General features: G+C 41.7%; 1 long non-coding RNA gene and 1 pseudogene across 2 annotated transcripts in view; both read left to right on the top strand.

Annotated features, from left to right (window-relative positions):
• LOC121472242 overlaps window positions 1-22,488 on the top strand; it is a 94,735-nt gene that overhangs the window by 45,549 nt on the left and 26,698 nt on the right. For both annotated transcript variants that reach the window (XR_005982826.1, XR_005982825.1), the window contains exons 3-4: window positions 974-1,022; window positions 19,492-19,548. This is a non-coding gene — a long non-coding RNA (uncharacterized LOC121472242). The remainder of the gene's footprint in view (window positions 1-973; window positions 1,023-19,491; window positions 19,549-22,488) is intronic.
• Window positions 13,826-14,441, top strand: LOC121472241 (annotated as a pseudogene).

Here is a 22,488-nt window from a genome sequence, read left to right as displayed (position 1 = left end):
TTGCTAGTAGGTACCCAATAAAGGCTGGATTGAACTTATGCTGTTTTTCTACTGAAATTTTTTCAGTAGCTCTTGATTCCCTTCTGAATGAAGCTCCAGCCTGACATTCTGAGCCCTCCATTTAACGGAATGGGTTATCATTTAACTAAACCTACTGCTTTTCTGCAAATACTTTTATACGTTACACTCTTTGCTGGTACTTTCTCTTCCACTTGGAATTCACATCTATTAAAATTCTGCTCATTCTTCTTAATTTTTTTATATTTAAAATTTTTAAATGATAAGCGTATATTACTTTTATAGTAAAAAAAAGCACTCAACATTTTATATTTAGTATGTTTGAGATATTTCATGATAAAATGTGTTTGAATCCTCCCATCTGGAGTATTATATAAACATTCAAAATTGTAGTTATGGGTCTATATTATATGCTGTTGTTGTTTACATTTTTTATATGTTTAAAATTTTCATAATAAAGTTCTTAAACATACTTACCAAGTCTATATAAGAACATAAGAATATTTATAATTTTATGTGGCACCTAGTGGCTCAGTTAGTTAAGCGTCTGTCTTCGGCTCAGATCATGATCCCAGGACCCTCAGATGGAGCCTGCTTAGCAGGGAGCCTGCTTCTCCCTCTCCTTCTGCCCCTCCTGCCTTGTGTTCTCACACACTCTGCACGTGCACATGCATGCATGCTCTCTTCCTCTCTCTCTCTCTCTCAAATAAATAAATAAAATAAAAATATTTTTTAAAAAGAATATAATTTTAGGTGAAAAGAAGCATGTAGTAATCATTAGTGATGTCCACTGATACTTCCCGTTCCCCTTCCCAAACACTTCCTTGGAGTTATGTGTGGCCCTATGACTTGCTTTGGTCAATTACATGTGAGTGGAAATGACCTGTGAAACTTCTAGATGGAAGTCATGAACAGCCCCAGTGTGCCTGACCATGTTTTCTCTCCTCTATCACAGGTTCTGATGATGTTCAAATGGTCAAAACCCCATCAGCCCGAATCCCTGTGTAAGTATGACACAAAGCAGAGGCTCTGCTGACCTGAGATGACCATGTAGACTAAATGGGAAATAAACCTTTGTTTTTCTAAGCCACAGATGTCCGGGGGTTGTTTGTTGCTGCAGCATAAGGTGGCTAATTCTGATGGATGCTAAGCAAGAGCTAATTCTGATGGATGCTAAGCAAGAGCTTCAGGCAATGTGGAAAACCAGATACTCTGGCCTTACAATTACAAAAGAGCAAAATCATTTTTTAAAATGTGTTGCTGGACTCATCAGTAGTAAGGAAATTGTCTAAGGACAAGCTCTTCTCTCAAAAAGTGGGTTGAGGGCAGCCTGGGTGGCTCAGCGGTTTAGCGCCGCCTTCAGCCCAGGGCGTGATCCTGGAGACCAGGGATCGAGTCCCATGAGTCCCACGTTGGGCTCCCTGCATGGAGGCCTGCTTCTCCCTCTGCCTGTGTCTCTGCCAATCTCTCTCTCTCTCTAGTGAATAAATAAATAAAATCTTAAAAAAAAAAAAGTGAGTTGAAACTAGAACTGGGAGTCAAGAGCATTAGGAAAAAAAAAAAAAAAGAGAATTGGGTTATCCTGAGGGCCAGCGTAGCACTGTAAGGAGCTCTGAAGCCTCAGAAGGTAAGGAAGCCAAGAATCTGAGACTTCTTTTTTTTTTTTAATAAATTAATTTTTTATTGGTGTTCAATTTACCAACATACAGAATAACACCCAGTGCTCATCCCGTCAAGTGCCCCCCTCAGTGCCCGTCACCCATTCACCCCACCCCCCGCCCTCCTCCCCTTCCACCACCCCTAGTTCATTTCCCCGAGTTAGGAGTCTTTATGTTCTGTCTCCCTTCCTGATATTTCCCACACATTTCTTCTCCCTTCCTTTATATTCCCTTTCACTATTATTTATATTCCCCAAATGAATGAGAACATACACTGTTTGTCCTTCTCCAATTGACTTATTTCACTCAGCATAATACCCTCCAGTTCCATCCACGTTGAAGCAAATGGTGGGTATTTGTCATTTCTAATGGCTGAGTAATATTCCATTGTATACATAAACCACATCTTCTTTATCCACTCATCTTTCGATGGACACCGAGGCTCCTTCCACAGTCTGGCTATTGTGGACATTGCTGCTAGAAACATCGGGGTGCAGGTGTCCCGGCATTTTATTGCATCTGAATCTTTGGGGTAAATCCCCAACAGTGCAATTGCTGGGTCGTAGGGCAGGTCTATTTTTAACTCTTTGAGGAACCTCCACACAGTTTTCCAGAGTGGCTGCACCAGTTCCCATTCCCACCAACAGTGTAAGAGGATTCCCTTTTCTCCACATCCTCTCCAACATTTGTTGTTTCCTGCCTTGTTAATTTTCCCCATTCTCACTGGTGTGAGGTGGTATCTCATTGTGGTTTTGATTTGTATTTCCCTGATGGCAAGTGATGCACAAGACTAGGACCCTCCACAGGGGGTAGAAGATCTCAGGTTGCTATTTTCCCTCTGCCACCAGCCAGAAGCAGATACAAATCCTCAGGGTAGGAAGGCCATTCAGATTCACATTTGAGTTCAAATCCAAGATGACCAAGCACAGAAGGAGGAAGGCCATTGGGGGGAGTGGGGGAGGGCCAGCAGCAGAAAAACAAATATCCAGCTTAGAACCGAAGAATTTTGAATATTGGAATTCTCAGGTATAGAATATATATTTTTAACTTAACAAAACGATAGCAATGATTAAGTGCTAGGATTAAGTGATAGGTGTCACGGCAAGGATTTTTTTTTCAAAAATTTTTTAAATTTTTTAAAAACTGTTTTTTTTTAAGATTTTATTCATTTATTCATGAGAGATACAGAAAGAGAGAGAGAGAGAGAGAGAGAGAGGCAGAGGGAGAAACAGGCTCCATGCAGGGAACCTGACCTGGAACTTGATCCCGGGACTCCAGGATCACACCCTGGGCCGAAGGCAGGCACTTATCCACTGAGCCACCCAGGGTTCCCCTTTTTTTTCAAATTTTAACTTATTTAATTCTCATAACAATTCTAGGAAGCAAGTATTATTATCATTCCCATTTTATAATGAAAAAGCTGAGGTACAGAGATTAAATTGTCCCAGGTGAACTTTTCTTAAGTAGTAATGCTACAGTTTGGATGTAGGGTCTGCACTCTCCACCATTGCATTTTGGTGACTTTCTAATGCAGAATCAGTACATATGAAGAATTTAAAGAAATAACAGGTGAAATATTAAAGACAAGCAGGCAACTAAAGCCCCTCAGGGATGACCAGGTAGATTTGAAAAAAGAATAGTAGAAGAACCCCTAGAAGTGAAAATAATATGGTTAGAAGTAAACATCTAATGAACACGTTAAATATCTAAAGAGGTGATTGGGGAATGGGGTACTATCTCCAGAAAATATCCAGAATGTGGCATGGGAAAAAGGGAAATGGAAAGTATGAAGGAGAAGGTTAAAGATATCGAAGTTAAAATGGAAAGTTTTCATACATATTTAATTGGAGTTTTGGAAGGAGAGGATAGAGAAAATGGAAGAAGCATAATATAGATATTTTTAAAGATTGTATCCATGTATCCAGAGACATAGAAAGACAGGCAGAGACATAGGCAGAGGGAGAAGAAAACTCCCCGGGGGGAACCCAACGTGGGACTCGATCCCAAGACCAAGGGATCATGACCTGAGCTAAAGGCAGATGTTCATCCACTGAGCCACCCAGGTGCCCCTCATCTGTAATTTTAAACTCTCATCTTTCATTGTCTTTGTAAAAGTTCAATCCTCTGTAGTTTAAAAATCAAATTCTAGTAATATGGCATCCACTCAGCACTATTGTGTAGAGACACTGTTCTAAGCATTTCATGTGTATTATCTCACTAATTCCTTATGACAACCACAAGGGCCAAGTACTAATACTATTCCCATTTTACGGAAGTTCAATAATTTGCCCAAAGTCATACAGTTGGTGAAGCTGGGCTTTGACCGAATGCAGTATGGATTCTAAATCTCCACTCTGAACTCTAATATGAAACTGCCACTATTCTTCAGATATTGTCCAGAAGGTTTTCTGATGGGAAGTTAAGGGTTAACATCTCTGAAGAGCTGAACAATCATATGGGATTTTTAAATGTCTAACTCCAGCCAGGTAGTATAGAGAGAAGATAATGAAAAATTAAAAGCCTTTTTCTGGCGGGGGGGGCCTAAGTACTACTCTTCATGGTTCTGAATATATCCATGTGCCAGAGAATTGCACTTTAGATAATAAGTTAACATAAAATTGGTGGTACAGTTTAAATCTGACAGCTCTGTGTGTCTGATACATTCTGTGAAAGTAATTTTAAAGATAAGACTTTACTCTCAGATCTGAAATAGGTTCTTTAAACATTTCCAACGCCATACAGTATTTGCGGAATTGTTTCAATTACATGGAGAAAAACTATAGGGCTAGGAGGAGAGGAATCTTTTAATCATAAAATACTGTGTTGCCAGAAAAGAAGCAAAATATAGTCAAAGAAATGTGAACCAAACAATGTTAGTGAGAATTCTTGGCATTTAGTTTTAGAAGCCATTTTGCATGGAAATGAATAAAATATAAACACAGTACTTTATCTAGGATATGGCAAGAAACTTCAAGATTGTAATGTGCATTAAGATAACATTCCAAACCTATCCTTTCAAGTTTTCAGCCAAGAATTTGTTTTTACAATTTCTTTGCAGTTGGCAAACAGCTAGACTCTACTTGAGATATCAGTTTTCATGCTTATGGTCCCAATCCCATTGTGTGTAACTATTAACTTACTGTATGACCTTGACAAACTCACTCCCCTGCACCCCAACCCAAATTATGGAGGTGGATCTCTCAGGCCCCTCCTGATTTTAAAATTCTGTGGTTCTAGCCTAGGGATTAGGACATAAACACCATAAAAAGTGCTGGCTAGAGGGATTGGGTTTTTAAATTTTGGGCTGCTTAAGCATCTTTAAGTGATCTGCCTTAAAGCCAGTTATGTAAACCATGGCAGCCAGGGCCTATCAGTGATTTACTTGGTTTTGGTGCTGGTTAGCAGCTGCTGTGCCCGTTTCAAGTCCCCAAGCACCCTCTGTAGTTCACAGAGACAGTCTGTCCATGTGCTGCCTTGACTCCCCAACACGAAAGGGATCTGAGACATTCTGGGCACAAGAAGAAGTGATCGCAACTGCCATGGTCCATGAGAGGACCTCGAACAGCTTCCTAAACTGCAGGGAGGTGTGGACTCCCTGTGGTACACTACCCAGATCCCCCCTCGAGACTGAAGCCCTCATGCTCCCAGCTGCCTTGGCAGCTGGCAGTTCTTCAGGAGACAGCTGCTTTGCCCAAAGCCACCCCACTTCCAGGGCAGCCTACATCTAAGGACTGCAGATTCCATGGAGAGGCTGGTTAATGGCCAACCCTCTGTCCCAGTGGGGTCCACCTCTGAGGGACCCGAGCTCCCAGAGCATGGGCGGATGAGTGAAGCTTCTCCTGTGGACCCACAGGTGTCGCCTCTGAGCTCCTCCCTAAATTTCCTGTCCCAAGATCTCTTAGAGCCCTTTCTGGGGATCCAGACCTGCCACAGAGACTTACTGACCTGAGTTCGAACTGGGACTCTGCTTATTTCCACGCTGGATCTAGGAGTAAATTTCCTCTTTAGTAGCATGGAAATAATGACTACTTCAGAACATTCTTTATTATAAAGAAATGAGTCCAAAGTATGTAGGAAATGATTAGCAGCAATAATTTAACATTTATTGAGCACTGATGTGTCCCGGTCTAAGAAAAGTCAAGAATTTAAACCTAGGCAGCTGGACTGCAGAACTTAGCTAAAAGCCTGCGTTCTCCCACTGCTAAACAAAAAATTTTGATGTATTTGGGTGATGAGAAATAAAAACCCAAAGATGTCACCTGATTCCAGAAGGACCTTTAAAGCAAGGCAATTGTAAAAGAAAACTTTTACAAAGAATTTTTGTACTCCTGTTGTTTATATTTTTGTGTTGACTAGAGATTATGCTTCTTTTTGCTTCGGATCAACCCTTCTTCATCAGGAGCATGAACGAAAACAGTTGGAGGGTAGGGGCTCCTACCCTCTGATGTGTGACAGACTTGTTCCGTGAGATCATTTATTTTTGTTGTTTCTATTTTAATTAAATATGTACTGAATTTCTGTTTTAATGATATTGTCCTGAGTGTGAGGCCAAAGAATAAAAAAAACAATGGCATGTTTCACTATTAGGTAGTCATTTTGTATACTAATTGGGTTTAGGTCCTATCACATCCCTCCCTCCCTGGGTCGTTGGGAAGTATATTGTACTGGGAAAGAAGGGCACTCTGACAAAGGCCCCTTCTTTGCCACCCCTGACCCCTCATTTATAGTCTAGATTTGTGTTCGCTTCAGACTAGCTGTCTGTTATTAGCCAATGGAAGGCCTTTGTTTCACATTTCACTTCTAACCTAAACAGATTTATGTCATAATTTTTATCTTAGGGGATAATGTGTTAACAGTGCTCGTTTAGACCCCGTTACACCTTTAAGGTCAAGGAAGTCTGTTTTACTCTTTAAGGCACAATCTGTTAAAGTTTTTATGATTTGCAAACAAAGTGGTTTTTCATCTTCTGCTATTAGATAACTAAGGTATAAGAGAGCTCCTTCTACACCAAATAAATTAAACATCTGAATAATTTACAGCTCCAGGTACGTTTGCCAGACTAGCATAACTGAATAAAGTCAACAGATTAAATGTTCCCTTGGCAATCAGTAAGGGTATGAGATACAGCACCTGGGCTGCTCCACTGGGTCTAGTTATTAAATCACAAGCAAGAGCTCAGCATCCCAGGGTCCCAGGTGACAGGTAGGAGCTGACTTTGGAGGATGGAGTCATAGTGGTCATTACCCATGACTTTGGAAACTCTTAGAGCAATTGAGATAGAGAGAGAAAGAGGAGATAGGAGGCAGGGAAGAAGGGAGGGAGGGAGGAAGAGAGCAAGAGGATGCTGGGGAGAGACTATATGTTTCAATGAGGGAAGATTCTAGTTTTTGTATGTCACTAACTTGGGAATTCATCCACGTAACAGTGTATAACTTGTGCAATCTCAGAGCAAAAGTCAAAAAGAGGGAATATTTTGTATGTGGAACCACTTTCACTGTCAAGGCCAGAACAAGAACTTGCTAGAAAAAGAGACAATATTTCCCTCTTTCTAATTTCTTAGAAAGGCTTTGACCAGGACATGCTTTTGCCCTAGGGAAGGAAGATTTGGTCTGCGGAGCTGGTGGCAGCAAAAGAAGGATTGGAGCGTAGGATCCAAGAAATTATGTGTGATATCCAGTCTAACAGTCTTATTCTTGGGAAGGTTTCATGTGCCAGAAGCCAGTCATCTCATCTTTAGCAAATGGAATTTATTAACCAAAACATGGTTTTAAATTTGCACATTTAATGATGGGAGGGTTCAGATGATCAGTGGAAAGATGGGGTGAGGAGCAGCAAGGATGCATTTAGTCAAAGGTCATCTCATTTTTAGATCATAGTCATGGGCCCAGTAGACAAACAGGGTCCCATTTAAAAACCTCTTTCCTTTCTAAAGGTCTCGTGGGAATCTAAGTGCCTGAAGGAAAATATGAAAGGCAGGATTATGCTTATACTTCTTAACTATTGTCGGCACAGCTTCTCTGGAGACTAATGGGATAGGAGAAAGGATAAACAACATTCCAGGTGTATTGTATACCGCTGCCTTTAGTAATTACTAGATTTCCAGTTCTATTATAGCCCCTTTGGGATGGTGTAAGAATTGGAAGGAGAGGGGATAAGGGTGTGTGTGTGTGTGTGATGATTTAGTGTGCCTGACCTACAAAGTATCTGAATTTAAGGTAAAACCATTAAATTAGGTTCATTGTTGAATTCTCATGGGGCACACTAACTTTTCCATTTTCACTTAGGAAGCAAGGGTGGAAGAGAAGCTTCCCAGGCCTGGTTTATAAATATGGCCTTGAAAATGTCCACAGACGTATTGTTGTCTTGTTGAGTCTGCAGCCAGGAAGGCAGAAATCACTGTGGCAAAGCAGGTGTGAACGTCCCCCTACTTCAGAGGCAGCTCTCTTTGAAGCTGGAAAATCAAGGACGCTGGTACCTTCAAGGAAACAAGGATATAATTATCACAACCCCCAACTGGCCAGTGACCTTCCATTCCTCAGGCCACCCTACTCCCTTCGCTGGCACCAGCCCAGGTCCTCACAGACTCAGCTCTGTGTCCCAGACCGCTCAGACCCAGGAGCAACCCCCTCATGCACCCTTTGAAAGCATTTGTAATCTCTTTCTACTGCGCTGCTCTTGCTGACATAAATCCGCCAGCCCAGGGGGCCTCTGAACCCCCCACGGAGGGAGGCCTGCTCAGGCCAAGTGGAGTCTGAACAGCTTAGGAGTGGGATTTATGCTTCCCCTCACCTGTGCCGTCTGTCTGTGGCCCCTACCCCAGTCTGGTTTTGGAGGTTTGAACATGACCCCCCAGCTTTTTGCCAAGTCTGCGGCCATCATCACTTGAGCCACAGAAGCAGACTTCTTGAGGCCTTTGGAAGCTAATAACAGTGACTCTCAAAGTCATTATTATATTTGAAATGTTGAAAGCAGAGGCCCAATAAAATGAGTTCAGAAAAACAAAACTGAGCTATAAATTATCATTTGAAAAGAGTGGCTAAAGAACTCATCTACTCTGAATACCTAGGGGCTATTTCTCAGCTACAGCAATAATCCCCACATTTGGATTCCCTTCACTGTGCAAAAGCCTTGGCTGTGTTCTCTTAGCACAGACTCTTCTCTGCTTCTATGAGTCAAGTGTCCAGAATCAAGAGTTACACAACAGTCCCCACCCAACTTTTTACACACACACACACACACACACACACACTCCCTACTCCAAGGGGTCCACTGAATTGTATTAATTCTTTTTGACTATGAAGAATTTATCCTACATTATCATCAATCAGCACTCATTGCAAATTTACATTTTATTTATTTTAAGATAAGAGTAAAAGTCTACTTCCTTGATCTCATGAAGACTACTTATGCTAAACTGATAGACTTAATGAAAAAACACCAGAAGCATTATTCCCTGTAAAATCAGAAGCAAATTAGGGATGCCCTTATCACTGTTATTATTACTCAATGTTTTGGAAATTCCAGACCAGTCATTGCTTCTCAGGGCACATTTAGCAATGTATGGAACCATTTTTGGTTGTCATAACCTTGGGAACTGGAGGGCTATGGGCATCTGGTGGGTAGAGGCCAGAAATGCTGCTAAATATCCTGCAATGCGCAGGACAGTCCCCACAACAAAGAATTCTCCAGCCCAAAATGTCAATAATGCTGAAGGTAATGCTGAACCTTGCTCTGTATAACGCAGCAACACGTGAAACATAAATAAGAGAATTAAAGTTTAAAAAATAACTAATTTTCATTGTCATTTATTGCAAAGAACATGTATCACCCGGAAAAGCAACAGCCTCCCCGCTCCCCCAGAATTAAATAAACATTATTAAAGTTCATAAAGTAGTAAACAATGTAGCTGGATAAGATGTTTTCAATTATGAGACAGACTTAAGAGTCCTTAAATTTTCCTATGGGCTTATTTATCTATTCTACAAAAATTTCCCTAGAACAAAAGGATTAGTTTTATAAAAGAACTCTTAGGAGATATAAGATGACTTTTACATTTTACAACTATGGAGGGGATCCTGCTTTTCCCTCTCCCTCTGCCTGCTGCTCCCCCTGCTTATGCTCTCTATTTCTCTGTCAAATAAATAAATAAAATCTTTAAAGTAAATAAATAAGACTATGGAAAAAATAAAAATTTTATTATTATTTATTCTTCCCCAACTATAAACTGGACTTGAGGACTTTTTAAAAACAGTTTGTTAAAGCACAAAAAACATTGTTTGGAGGTTGTAAATACACACACACACTCCTTTTAACAGGTGAAAACTTCCTCAGTATTTTTTAATGAGGCTAGTATTCAGATGCATCATTGACAGTCTAACTAATCTATCATAATAGATCATTAGGATCCAGTAGATGAAGCTTCTTAGGGGAGGCCTCATACCTTATTCATCTTTCTATCTCCATAACTGACACATATCAAGAACCCAATGTTTGGAATTAATGAAATAAAGAAAAAAACATTAACAGTGAGAGATGGTCTTTGAACTCACTAGTCAATAGTTAACATACAGATATAGCAATTGTAATTCAACATCTAAGAACCCACATCTGAAAGGCTGAAAGAGGGCAGCCTGGGTGGCTCAGTAGTTTAGCACTGCCTTTGGCCCAGCGTGTGATCCCAGGGTCCTGGGATTGAGTCCCACATTGGGCTCCCTGCATGGAGCCTGCTTCTCCCTCTGCCTGTGTCTCTGCCTCTCTCTGTGTCTCTCATGAATAAAGAAATAATATCTTTAAAAAAAATGAAAGGCCGGGTGAATAGTCAAAATCTTAATAGGAGGTTTTGCCTCATGTTGCAACTATAAAATGTACAGGCTAAAAATAGAGGGAGTGAAGAATCAACCAATGATGTTTTACTGAGAAAAGTAAACTCAACTTTTAAATGTTGAAAGCTCAAAAGAACATAAATATCTATATGCACATAACCTAAGTATATCAATGGTTTCCTTATATTTTGTTCATTTTTGTGACAAGCCTTCAAAACTTGAGGGGAAGGGCGAGAGGAAAGAAACAAAAGAAAGCCAGGGGGAAAGTCACAATCAGGAAATAATCAAAAGCTTTTGCTTTATCCCTTCCATCCAATCTCACAGGCTCTCCCGAGAACCTTCCATCCTGAATGTTTAAATTTTTTAAAGATTTTATTTATTCATTCATGAGAGATACAGAGAGAGAGGCAGAGACACAGGCAGAGGGAGAAGCAGGTTCCCTGTGGAGAGCCCCATGTGGGACTCGATCCCAGGACGCAGGGATCACACCCTGAACTGAAGGCAGATGCTCAACTGCTTAGCCAACCAGGTGCCCCATCCTAAATGTTTAATAGCATTAATTCCACAGTTTCAAGAAGTTGAAAACCCTACAATTCAGTTTAACATAAAGTCGTCTAAAATGATGTACTGGGACAGATTCACAGTCTGAGAAGCCTCAGACAAGTTCACCAGGGAACATATTCCAATATGTTCTCTTGTTCTGTTTGATGTAAACTTAGGGTCAAGAAAAATCACAGTTACTATTCACTGAGCACTGGCACTATTCACTATTGCTATGTGCCAGACAGTTCTTCCTAAAGAACCGTTCACCCATTTATCTTGGCCATCCCTCACTATAGCCCTCCAGAGGAGGAGACAGATGTAATGGGGGTTATACCAGAGGGCTACCCATACACTGGCAGGGCCAGCCACACCTGCCAGTCCCCAAAGTCAGACTCATAAGTACCGCACTGCAGGTGTCTCCAGAATATCATATTTCTTTTTTTTTGTTTTGTTTTGTTTTGTTTTTATTTTTTTATTTTTAATTAACTTTTATTGGTGTTCAATTTACCAACATACAGAAAAACACCCAGTGCTCATCCCGTCAAGTGTCCACCTCAGTGCCCGTCACCCATTCCCCTCCAACACCCGCCCTCCTCCCCTTCCACCACCCCTAGTTCGTTTCCCCGAGTTAGGAGTCTTTATGTTCTGTCTCCCTTCCTGATATTTCCCAACATTTCTTTTCCCTTCCTTTATATTCCCTTTCACTATTATTCATATTCCCCAAATGAATGAGAACATACACTGTTTGTCCTTCTCCGATTGACTTATTTCACTCAGCATAATACCCTCCAGTTCCATCCACGTTGAAGCAAATGGTGGGTATTTGTCGTTTCTAATTGCTGAGTAATATTCCAGTGTATACATAAACCACATCTTCTTTATCCACTCATCTTTCGATGGACACCGAGGCTCCTTCCACAGTTTGGCTATTGTGGCCATTGCTGCTAGAAACATCGGGGTGCAGGTGTCCCGACGTTTCATTGCATCTGAATCTTTGGGGTAAATCCCCAACAGTGCAATTGCTGGGTCGTAGGGCAGGTCTATTTTTAACTCTTTGAGGAACCTCCACACAGTTTTCCAGAGTGGCTGCACCAGTTCACATTCCCACCAACAGTGTAAGAGGCTTCCCTTTTCTCCGCATCCTCTCCAACATTTGTTGTTTCCTGCCTTGTTAATTTTCCCCATTCTCAGTGGTGTGAGGTGGTATCTCATTGTGGTTTTGATTTGTATTTCCCTGATGGCTAGTGATGCAGAGCATTTTCTCATGTGCTTGTTGGCCATGTCCATGTCTTCCTCTGTGAGATTTCTCTTCATGTCTTTTGCCCATTTCTTTATTTATTTATTTATTTATTTATTTATTTATGATAGTCACAGAGAGAGAGAGAGAGGCAGAGACACAGGCGGAGGGAGAAGCAGGCTCCATGCACCGGGAGCCTGATGTGGGATTCGATCCCGGGTCTCCAGGATCGCGCCCTGGGCCAAAGGCAGGCGCCAAACCGCTGCGCCACCCAGGGATCCCTCTTTTGCCCATTTCATGATTGGATTGTTTGTTTCTTTGGTGTTGAGTTTAATAAGTTCTTTATAGATTTTGGAAACTAGCCCTTTATCTGATATGTCATTTGCAAATATCTTCTCCCATTCTGTAGGTTGTCTTTTAGTTTTGTTGACTGTATCCTTTGCTGTGCAAAAGCTTCTTATCTTGATGAAGTCCCAATAGTTCATTTTTGCTTTTGTTTCTTTTGCCTTTGTGGATGTATCTTGCAAGAAGTTACTGTGGCCAAGTTCAAAAATGGTGTTGCCTGTGTTCTCCTCTAGGATTTTGATGGAATCTTGTCTCACATTTAGATCTCTCATCCATTTTGAGTTTATCTTTGTGTATGGTGAAAGAGAGTGGTCCAGTTTCATTCTTCTGCATGTGGATGTCCAATTTTCCCAGCACCATTTATTGAAGAGACTGTCTTTCTTCCAATGGATAGTCTTTCCTCCTTTATCGAATATTAGATGACCATACATTTCAGGGTCCACTTCTGGGTTCTCTAGAATATCATATTTCTCTCAATAACCCACTCCTCATGGATTCATCGTAAGATCTTCAGGTCAGCAAGCATTGCCAAGGCAGGGAACATAAAGGAAGTACATGAAACAGTCCTTGGCTAGAAGGACTTGCTGTCTTCTTGGAGATACATGATAGGAAGCAGGCGGTGAATAATACCGACTGCAAAGAGTGCTAAAGGAAAGTTAAGTATGTGTCCAAATGGATGTTATAGCCAAAATGTGGATGACCAAGAAGCAGAATGGAGAAAACACTAGATGGCATGGTTAGGGAAAATCTCACTAAGGACCTGAGGATTTGATAGAGGAAGAAGATGAAAGCAAAGAAAAATAAAGACAGAGCAATAATTTCCTTGTACTTGGCTATCCTTTTCCAGCATCTCAAAAGCCTTTCTGCCATTACTTGAATTAGAAGATCAAGAGAATAAACATTTATCGAAATCCACTGTAAACCTAGCACAGTCCCACGTATTTCACACACTCAAAAAGGTTAAGCACTTTGCTCATTCTCACACCACATAAAGTAGGAGAGCCCAGGGCAGCCTGGGTGGCTCAGTGGTTTAGCACCACCTGCAGCCCAGGACCTGATCCTGGAGACCTGGATCAAGTCCTATGTTGGGCTCCCTGCATGGAGCCTGCTTCTCCCTCTGCCTATGTCTCTGTCTTTTTCTTTCTCTGTTGTCTCATGAATGAATAAATAAAATCTTTTAAAAAGGGGGGGGTGCAGTGAAGATGGCGTCGGGCAGCGGGACAAAAAACTTGGACTTTCCCGAAAGTGGGACAAAGATGAATATGAGAAGCTTGCCGAGAAGAGGCTCAAGTAAGAGAGAGAAAAGAAGGATGGAAAACCAATACAGCCAGTCAAACGGGAGCTTCTCCGGCATAGAGACTATAAAATGGACCTGGAATCCAAGCTTGGGAAGAAATTGTCATTACCAAGACCACGCCACAATCTGAGATGGGAGGGTATTACTGCAATGTCTGTGATTGTGTGGTGAAGGACTCCATCAACTTCCTGGATCACATTAATGGAAAGAAACATCAGCGAAATCTGGGCATGTCTATGCGTGTGGAACGTTCCACCTTGGATCAGGTGAAGAAACGTTTTGAAGTCAACAAGAAGAAGATGGAAGAGAAACAGAAGGATTATGATTTTGAGGAAAGGATGAAAGAGCTCAGAGAAGAGGAGGAAAAGGCCAAAGCCTACAAGAAAGAGAAACAGAAGGAGAAGAAAAAGAGGGCTGAGGAGGACTTGACATTTGAAGAGGATGATGAGATGGCAGCTGTGATGGGCTTCTCTGGCTTTGGTTCCACCAAGAAGAGTTACTGAGACTTTCTATGCTTGGCATTTTGTTAACTGTGTGTGTGTGGGGGGGGTCATTTTGGGGGAGGGTACTTGGAAAAGTCCTTAAGAGCTGCAATGGGGGTGGACTAGAGGGTGGGTGTTGGTGGTTTCCCTCTACTTTGGGAGAGAACACAGGATGCAGAGGTAATGCTGTGGCATATTCCTTCAGCCTCGGCATATCACTGGAGTCACAGGGCCTCTGCCTGAGTTCCCAATAAAGAAAAACCTCTTCTGAGGCTGCTTTCCCAAACCTCCCCCTGCATCTTTCCCTCTTCATCTGTCCAATCTCTTTGAGCAGCTGACATTTATCCTGTGTTTTCCATTTGTTTTAATTTTGACTCTTGCTTAGCCTGCAGCAGAAGGGTTCTCTGGGTCCCCAGTGTCCAGCTGATAGCACATTTTTGACCAGCCCTCTTTTTTCCCCAAACCTCTTGTGGTTCTCTACTGCCTGTGCATGCATGTGTATTTCTGCCTGGGTCAGTAGTATGTGCGGGCGTGTGTGCATGAATTTGTCACATAGAGGGAGCCTGAGCTAGATCCTCAGAGCATTGTTGCCTTGGGGCCTGATGTTCTTGGCTCCCTCAGTGCATGTAACAGGAAATTAAATGGGATGAGAGTTTGGTGTGGTTTCTGTCTGGTGAGTTTTTTAACCTTTGTTTTTCATATGTAGACTGTTCAGCCTTTCCTGTTTGTTTCATTTTATTGAGGATTACTCTTTTTTTCTTCCTTGTGAGCAGGCTCTTGGAAGAACCTATTTGATGCAAAAAAAGAAAAGAAAAAAAAAACTTTATATGGGAGCCCTTGGGTCTCAGAGACTGTTCAACATGTATAATAAATGGCATTGACTGGGCCTATTCACAAAAAAAATTAAAAAAAAGAAAAAAGTAGGAAAGCCCAGCACTAGGTCAGCTCTGTGTTTAATTCAATTCAATAAATATTGCTGGAGCACCTGCATAGGTCAGACTCTGTCCCAGGACCTAGCAATACCGCAGCAAAGAAAATGGACAAAAATCCCTGCTCTCATGGAACTTACAGTCAAGTGCGGAGACAGATGATAAACCAGATAAGTAAGTAAAATATAAGTGTTTTGGACAGCAGTAAGCAAAAGGAGAAAGAAATAAAATGGGAGAGAGGGATAGGTTGGGACAGGGAGACTACAATTTTAGAAATGGTGGTTAGGGAAGGTGTCACTAAGAAGGTAACAATAAAGCAAAGGTAGGAAAAAAGTGACACCACCCAAGTGTGTATCTGGGGAGAGGATCTTCCTGGCAGAGGGAAGGGCAAGAACAGAGGCTTTGAGGCAGGTGTGTGCCTGCCATGGTGTTGGAGGAACAGCCAGGAGCCCCGTGTGGCAGAAATGGGATGAATGAGGAGAGCCAGAGGGAAAGCAGGCAGGTAATGGGCTGAGCACCTCTGTCTCAGAACTCCTAGTAAGGACTCTTTCTAGGGAAATGAGCTGTAGCCGGAGGATGTGGACGTCATTGGATTTGTACAACACCTGACCTGCTTTGTCTTCCTGTTGTGTTGGAAATAGACTGAAGGGACCAGGATAAAACAAAGGAGAATAATAAAGAGGATATTGTGGTAATCAGATAAGAGGTGAAGGTTGGCAAAAAGGATAGATAAATGGTGGCAAGGAGAATAGTTTAAAGGGGTCAGATTGGCTTAAATATATTTTGAAGGCACAGCCAATAGGGTTTCCTAGCAGATTGGATAGGGGTGAGAGAAAAACAAAGCAAAACAAATAAATGCCAGGAGACAAGAGGGACCTCAGTAACTTTGGCTCCAGTGAGAATGGAGTTGTTTCTATCTGAGACAGAGATTTTCAAGATGTCTGTTTAACATACAGGGGAGAAGAAATCTGGACTGCAGGTAGAGATCGGCCTCAAAAATAGGTTTCAAAGCCCATGCTCCAGCCAATATCTTACAAACTTGGAATCTGGGGACATGTGTCTATTTTTTTTTTTTTAGATTTGATCCATTTATTCATAAGAGACTCAGAAAAAGAGGCAGGGACATAGGCAGAGGAAGATCCCTGCAGGGAGCCTGATGCAGGACTCAATCCCAAGACCCTGGGATCACGCCCTGAGCCAAAGGAAGATGCTCAACCACTAAGCCCCTATTTGTTCCTATTTGTATGGGGGTGGGAGAAATGGCTTTCCAGAAGTAACAAGAATGAAAAAACTAATTAGACAATCTCAAAACTAGTTTAAGCTATGACTTTCAAAGTCTTGATCTTCCCAAGCTTTCTCTGATTATCTGGGCTCTTCTCCTACCCTTACTACTCCCCACTCCCCCCTCAAATAAAATCTATGTCCAAGTTGTTTCTGGCATGATAACAACAGGGCCGTCACTCCTGGTGGAAATGAATATACTTTTCTCAGAGCAAACTTTACAGAAACAGTGGTTCTCTGCTTGTTGACATTCTCTGAGGACCATCATAAACTCAGACATCCCTTCCACTCTTCAGTTCTTCAGGCTACTGGCTGTCTGGACCTCTTGGCCATTTCAGAGTTTCCATAGGTTGACAGAGGAGGAAGATTGCAGGTCATCTTAATCATTCAAACACCTCTGCAGTGTATCAGGAGATTCATCAATGTCCTCATCGCTTGAGTTTTGTTATCCGTTTTGTAAATCAGAATCACTGTAATTTTTTTAAGACCACACATAAAAGAGGAGAGGCAGTTGATCATTGTAGAAATAAAAGACTGAACTGGACCTTAGAGTAGATGTCTTCTCTCCTGGATGTAGGAAGTTTTTTGTGTTTATATCCTTACTATTCATTGCTGAGGAGGTGGATATGAGATTTGGATTCAAAAATATTTATTGATTTATTGACACAGCAGAGGTTAAGTGCCCTTGCTTATGTTAATCTCTTTAATCCTCACAACAGCACTGAGAAGTGGTATTGTATTATTTTGCAGTGGGGAAAAATGAGGCTGAGAGCACGAGCAACCTACCCAAGCCCAAGCCAACTGTGAGTGGCAAGAGTCAGGCTTACAACCCCAATCTTTAGGGGCTCTTATTCCCATGCCATATTTCTGTCTCATAACATGAACAAATAATGAAACATTTAAGTCAAAACATTTAGTCTCTAAGCCCAATGTTAGCCAAAGATGACTTGTCTTCTCTTTAGAAAAGAAATATCCATGTGGGAGAGGTTTCACCTTAGAATGTGAAGATTATACTCTTAGTTGCCAGGAGAAAGTAGGTAAACACTTTATTCAATGCCTCAAAGATGTGATAACAGAGACAAGAATTTTCCTTTTTTCATTCTCTCAAGAGAGTGTCACGATTCACAAGTATAAGATGCAGACCCAAAATATGTGTATGTGTCTGTGTGTGTGCCTGAGAGAGCGGGGGAGGGGAGAAACCCAATCAATGCTTACTCTGGGTAGGTACAGATGATCCCTGACTATGATCATTGGATTTATGATTTCTCAGCTTTATGATAGTGACAAGGCCACATGGATTCAGGAGAAACTGGACTTTGAGTGGTGCCTGGTTGGCTCAGTTCATAGAGTACATGACTCTTGATCTCAGGGATCTCAGGGTCATGGGTTTGAGCCCCACTTTGGGCATGGAGCCTACTTAAAAAAGAAAGAAACTGCACTTGAAATTCTGAATTTAGATCTTTTCTCAGGCTAGCAAAGTGTTCCTGTCTTGTGATGCTGAGCAGGACAATGAGCCATAGCTCCCAGTCAGCCATGCAGTCATGAGAGTCAACAACAGATATGCTCACAACCGTTCTGTACCCACACCGCCATTCTGTTTTGCACTTTCAGTATAGTAAATAATAAATTAGATGATATTCAATACTTCATTATAGAATAGGCTTTGTGCAAGATGATTTTGCCCAGCAGTAGGCTAATGTAAGTGTTCTGAGCACCTTTAAGGTAAGCTAGGCTAAACTATGATGTTCCATAGGTTAAGTGTGTTAAATGTATTTTCAGCTTACCATATTTTTGACTTAGGGTGGGCTTATTGGAACATAATGCCATCATAAGTCAAGGAAGATCTTATATTCTGTTAAGTGCTTTCCATACATGATTGCTCTTAATCTTTGCATCAATTCTTTGAGGCATTATCTCCTTTATGTTATGGAAGTACAAACTGAGAGTCTTTCAGGTTAAGGTTTGTGTACTTAACCTACAGTACCCAAAGCTTACAAGAGGCAAGATTCCAACCCAAGCAGATAGGAGTAACTCCCGTTTCCCCTATAGCTCCAAACACACCATTTGAAAACAGTATTCCCACTGAAATGGCTACTCTGAAACTTCACCCAGGGCAGGTAACCTGATAGCTTTCAGGCAGGCTGACACCATGGCGCTTTTGATCCCATCATAAAAATAAGCCTATTCTTTTGGCCCACTAATTTCATATCTGGGAATTTTCCCAAAGGAGATAATCAGGCATATGTGTGCAAAAATTAATGTGCAAGTAAGTTCTATACATTGTTATTTAAGTTATTTATTACCAAGTTATTAATATTGTTACTAAATTATTAGACTCAAGTGTTTAATAGGAGCTAGGTGAGATCCTTTGTGGTACATCCACATTGGCAATGTTAGGAAGTCGTTAAAAATCATGCTGTAGAAGAATATTTGATAACATGAGATACTGCTCTAATACATTCAGTGAACACAGGGGATGCTATCCTCGTTATGTAGTATATACCAACAGGATACATAGTGGGCGTTGAAAAAATACTAAAAGAGATACTCAGAACTTTCTGTAAAGACATGACCTCAGGCTTCCTTAACTGGAGCTTCAATGCAGTGTCCTTCTGAGGTTCTGTGTGAAGCATGTCTTCCCACCACATGGAACAAAATCCAGACTTCTTAACTTAGGCTGGAAAGCCCTACATGACTCTGGTCTTCTGATCATCCATCCACCCTCTCTCTGCGTTGCTCGCTGTGTTACCCCGACACGGGCCTTTTTTAGCTAGTAGACTATACTGGCCTAGCCCTACTGGTGTGCAGGGACTTTGCACATGCTGTCCCTTCTGCCTGGAATGTTTATCCCCATTCTCATGGCTGGTTTCTTTCCACAGGTCTCAGCTTAAATGTCATCTCTTCAATGGAGTCCTTTCTTGGCTACCTCACATAAGGTAAGCATCCCCTATTATGCTTCCCTGCAGCATCCTGTCCTTTTCCCTTTTTCACACACATGATAATTTGTAATGATATATTTGTGTGTTGTACTTGTTCACCTTCTCACACTGAGGGTGTGTGGTAAGGCCCACACTGTTTTTTTTCACCACTGTACACTAAGTGCCTACTCAGAGGCTACTCATGGCAGGCACTCAAGAAAGACTTGAATGAATGAATAAATGAACAAAGGTAATGCAAAATTTTTAGGCACTGGCTCTGTACCTAGCAAAGTGCCATGGAAGGCTTAGAAGCTCTTCAGAGGAAGAAGACAGGAACTAGATAGCTGCTGGCTGGTAATCAGTGTAAATCAGTATAACTGATAACTCAGGCTACGAGAATTCATGCAAGGAAATGATTGGGTTATTTCTAAACCATTTCCTAAGAGTGGCTCATTGGATGTGAACTATGTTCTACATCCTAGAAATAATGCGAAATAGAGAGAGAGATCACAGGCCTCAGCACAGGCATCCCATTTTTCTAAAGGTATCTAGAGCCAGATACATAGGTTGAAGTGGAGCCAACAGGTACCACTTTGCATGTGCTCACTTTTGCCCCACACAGTCCCTCCAAATCTGACTTCCTTCCTTAAGCAGAGGGAGAGAACCTGCTGCTCTTGTCCAAAAAGGGCTCATTCAAATGCCTAGGACTGTGGTTCACAAGCAGAAGTCATTGTGTCTTCTGTAGAACCACACAAAATATTAAAATGGTGGCAAAAAAAAAAAAAAAAAAGCCAATCACTTTTCTGTTAAAAGAAAAACCCTCAGAGGTAAAATCTTGCAGAAGGCTTAGGAACAATTGCAGGAAAAAATAGAACAGATTATTCTACACATTTTATTATTTTTCCCTCTGCAGACTACAAAATGGCAACCTTCATCTGACTCTAAGAACAAACACATAGGGCGAGCGTAGGGCCCATCAGTGCTCCTAGGGAAGGTTGCCTGTGGACGTGAATTTGGGTGTTTGCGGTGGGGGCTGGGATGGCATGAATATTTTCCAAGCCTTATTCAAACAGTAACTTCTATCTGCTACCATGCTATCAATTTTTCCAACAGTGGATTGCAAATTCACCTCATAAATCAATCCGTACAAGAGGTCAGAAGCCAACCACAGCCAATTAAAACCTCTCAGCAATAATTCATCCAAGATCTGAGTAAGGATTTTTTTTTTTACAAGTCCTAGGAGGCTCTTGTTTATTCTAATCAGATCAGTAGAGGAAGAACTAAATTGGGTAGAACCTGCATTTTTCTCTTATCCCAGAACACAAACTCAGATGTTTTTATAGGGAAAGGAAGAGGAAGAGGAGAAAGATATGAGGAAAGAGTGAGCTGAAGAATTAGAACACTTTCTCCACATAAAGTTGTGTTACTGAGGCTCTCCCAAGTGCCAGGCCTGCATGGGACTGCTTCATCCTGAGGAGCTTCTTTTCCAACCTAACTGGAGTCTAAGCCCTGATAGGGTCGCGTCCAACAAATAAATACACCTAAACTACTGTTTAGCGAGTGTCTCTGACATACCAGGCCCTGTGGACACTTGAAATGAATCCGTATATTTATCACTCTTTAGAAGACTGTAGCTTACAGGTTACCCAGGTGTGAGAAAGTGCTGGAAAGATTAGGGGGCTGGACCGCATATACTCTAAGTGTGTGAATATAGGACTGTACACACACACACATGCATATGCTACAACTGTACAATTGTAATTGTCTTTTCACTGTAGACCTGTGCTGAAAGCTGGGTGAACTTGGGAGAAATCACTCAGCTTCCTGAACTTCTGTTTCTCATCTGTAAGATGGGTAATAACAGTACCAACTCGTAGGCATGTGGGAGATTAAACAAGATGTTTGCAAAGCACTGGCATGCCCTCTGGCCCCCGAGTGGCTGCTCAGTGCTGGCTGTAACTAAAAACCGTGTGAGATTCTGGGCCCCACCGCAGTGCTCCCTGGCTATCAGCTCATTGGGTTTCGAGATTCTCCCTCCAGTCCCAAGTCTAGCCCGATTTTTGATGGATCACCGCCCTGACACGTCCTAGAGGTTGGGACTGAGGAAGTGCAGGCTCCCTCAGGAGAGATGCCGAGATGCCGACAGCCAGCCTCAGCCTCCTCCTTGGGCAGCCTCCTGGGGGGCTGGAGGGACTCCACACGGCCTAACGTGCTCCCACCTGATTAGCAAGACTCTGATTTAATCCTCCTCTCAGTCTCAGGCACAGAAGCAGAGCTTCTAGCTATTTTTTAAAACAAAATGCTTTATTTCTTAATTATAAACATACAAGGAAATGCTTATCATAACAATTGGAACAGATCTGAAGTGTATAAAGGAACAGGATTCATAGTCTTGCTGTCTCCCCCGCCTCTCTATTCCGTACTCTGCTACCCTCATCCTGAGGTAACCAGCAGCAATTGTTCTGGAAATATCCTCCCATGACTCGTAAATACCTAAGAAATACAATGTCAGTACTTTTCCACATGCAATCATATAGACATATCATAAATATGACTCTGCAATTTGCTTTCTTTTCTCCCAGAGTCCAAAGGATTATGGACATTTCCCCCAGCTATTATTAGGAACTCTAGATGAAACTGTGAGGTCTTTACCCAAGTTCTGCAGGACATTCAACAAAGTAAATAGAAATATTGGCTTTGTCTTCCTGGTTACTATCTCTTAGATTTCATCCATGGAGTTCCAAAGCATTAGATTTGGGGTGAGGAAGTATGTCAAGGAACTCATAACTGTTTTATTTCTCTGTAAAACCAGAGTAATTTAGGTGTTTATGGTCTGGTTCCCTTTCCTGGGAAAATTCTCGTCTTCAGCTTTTTCTAGATTTTGAGACATATGCAAAGGAAAGCTGGCAGCAAGAGGCATTGTCTTCCTCACCAGACGTCTCTCTGCAACTACTGATA

The sequence above is a fragment of the Vulpes lagopus genome, chromosome 11 (assembly GCF_018345385.1).
Source record: "Vulpes lagopus strain Blue_001 chromosome 11, ASM1834538v1, whole genome shotgun sequence".
Lineage (NCBI taxonomy): Eukaryota > Metazoa > Chordata > Mammalia > Carnivora > Canidae > Vulpes > Vulpes lagopus.
The sequence above is the reverse complement of the archived record's forward strand: the minus strand, read 5'-3'. Positions and strand labels throughout refer to the sequence as shown.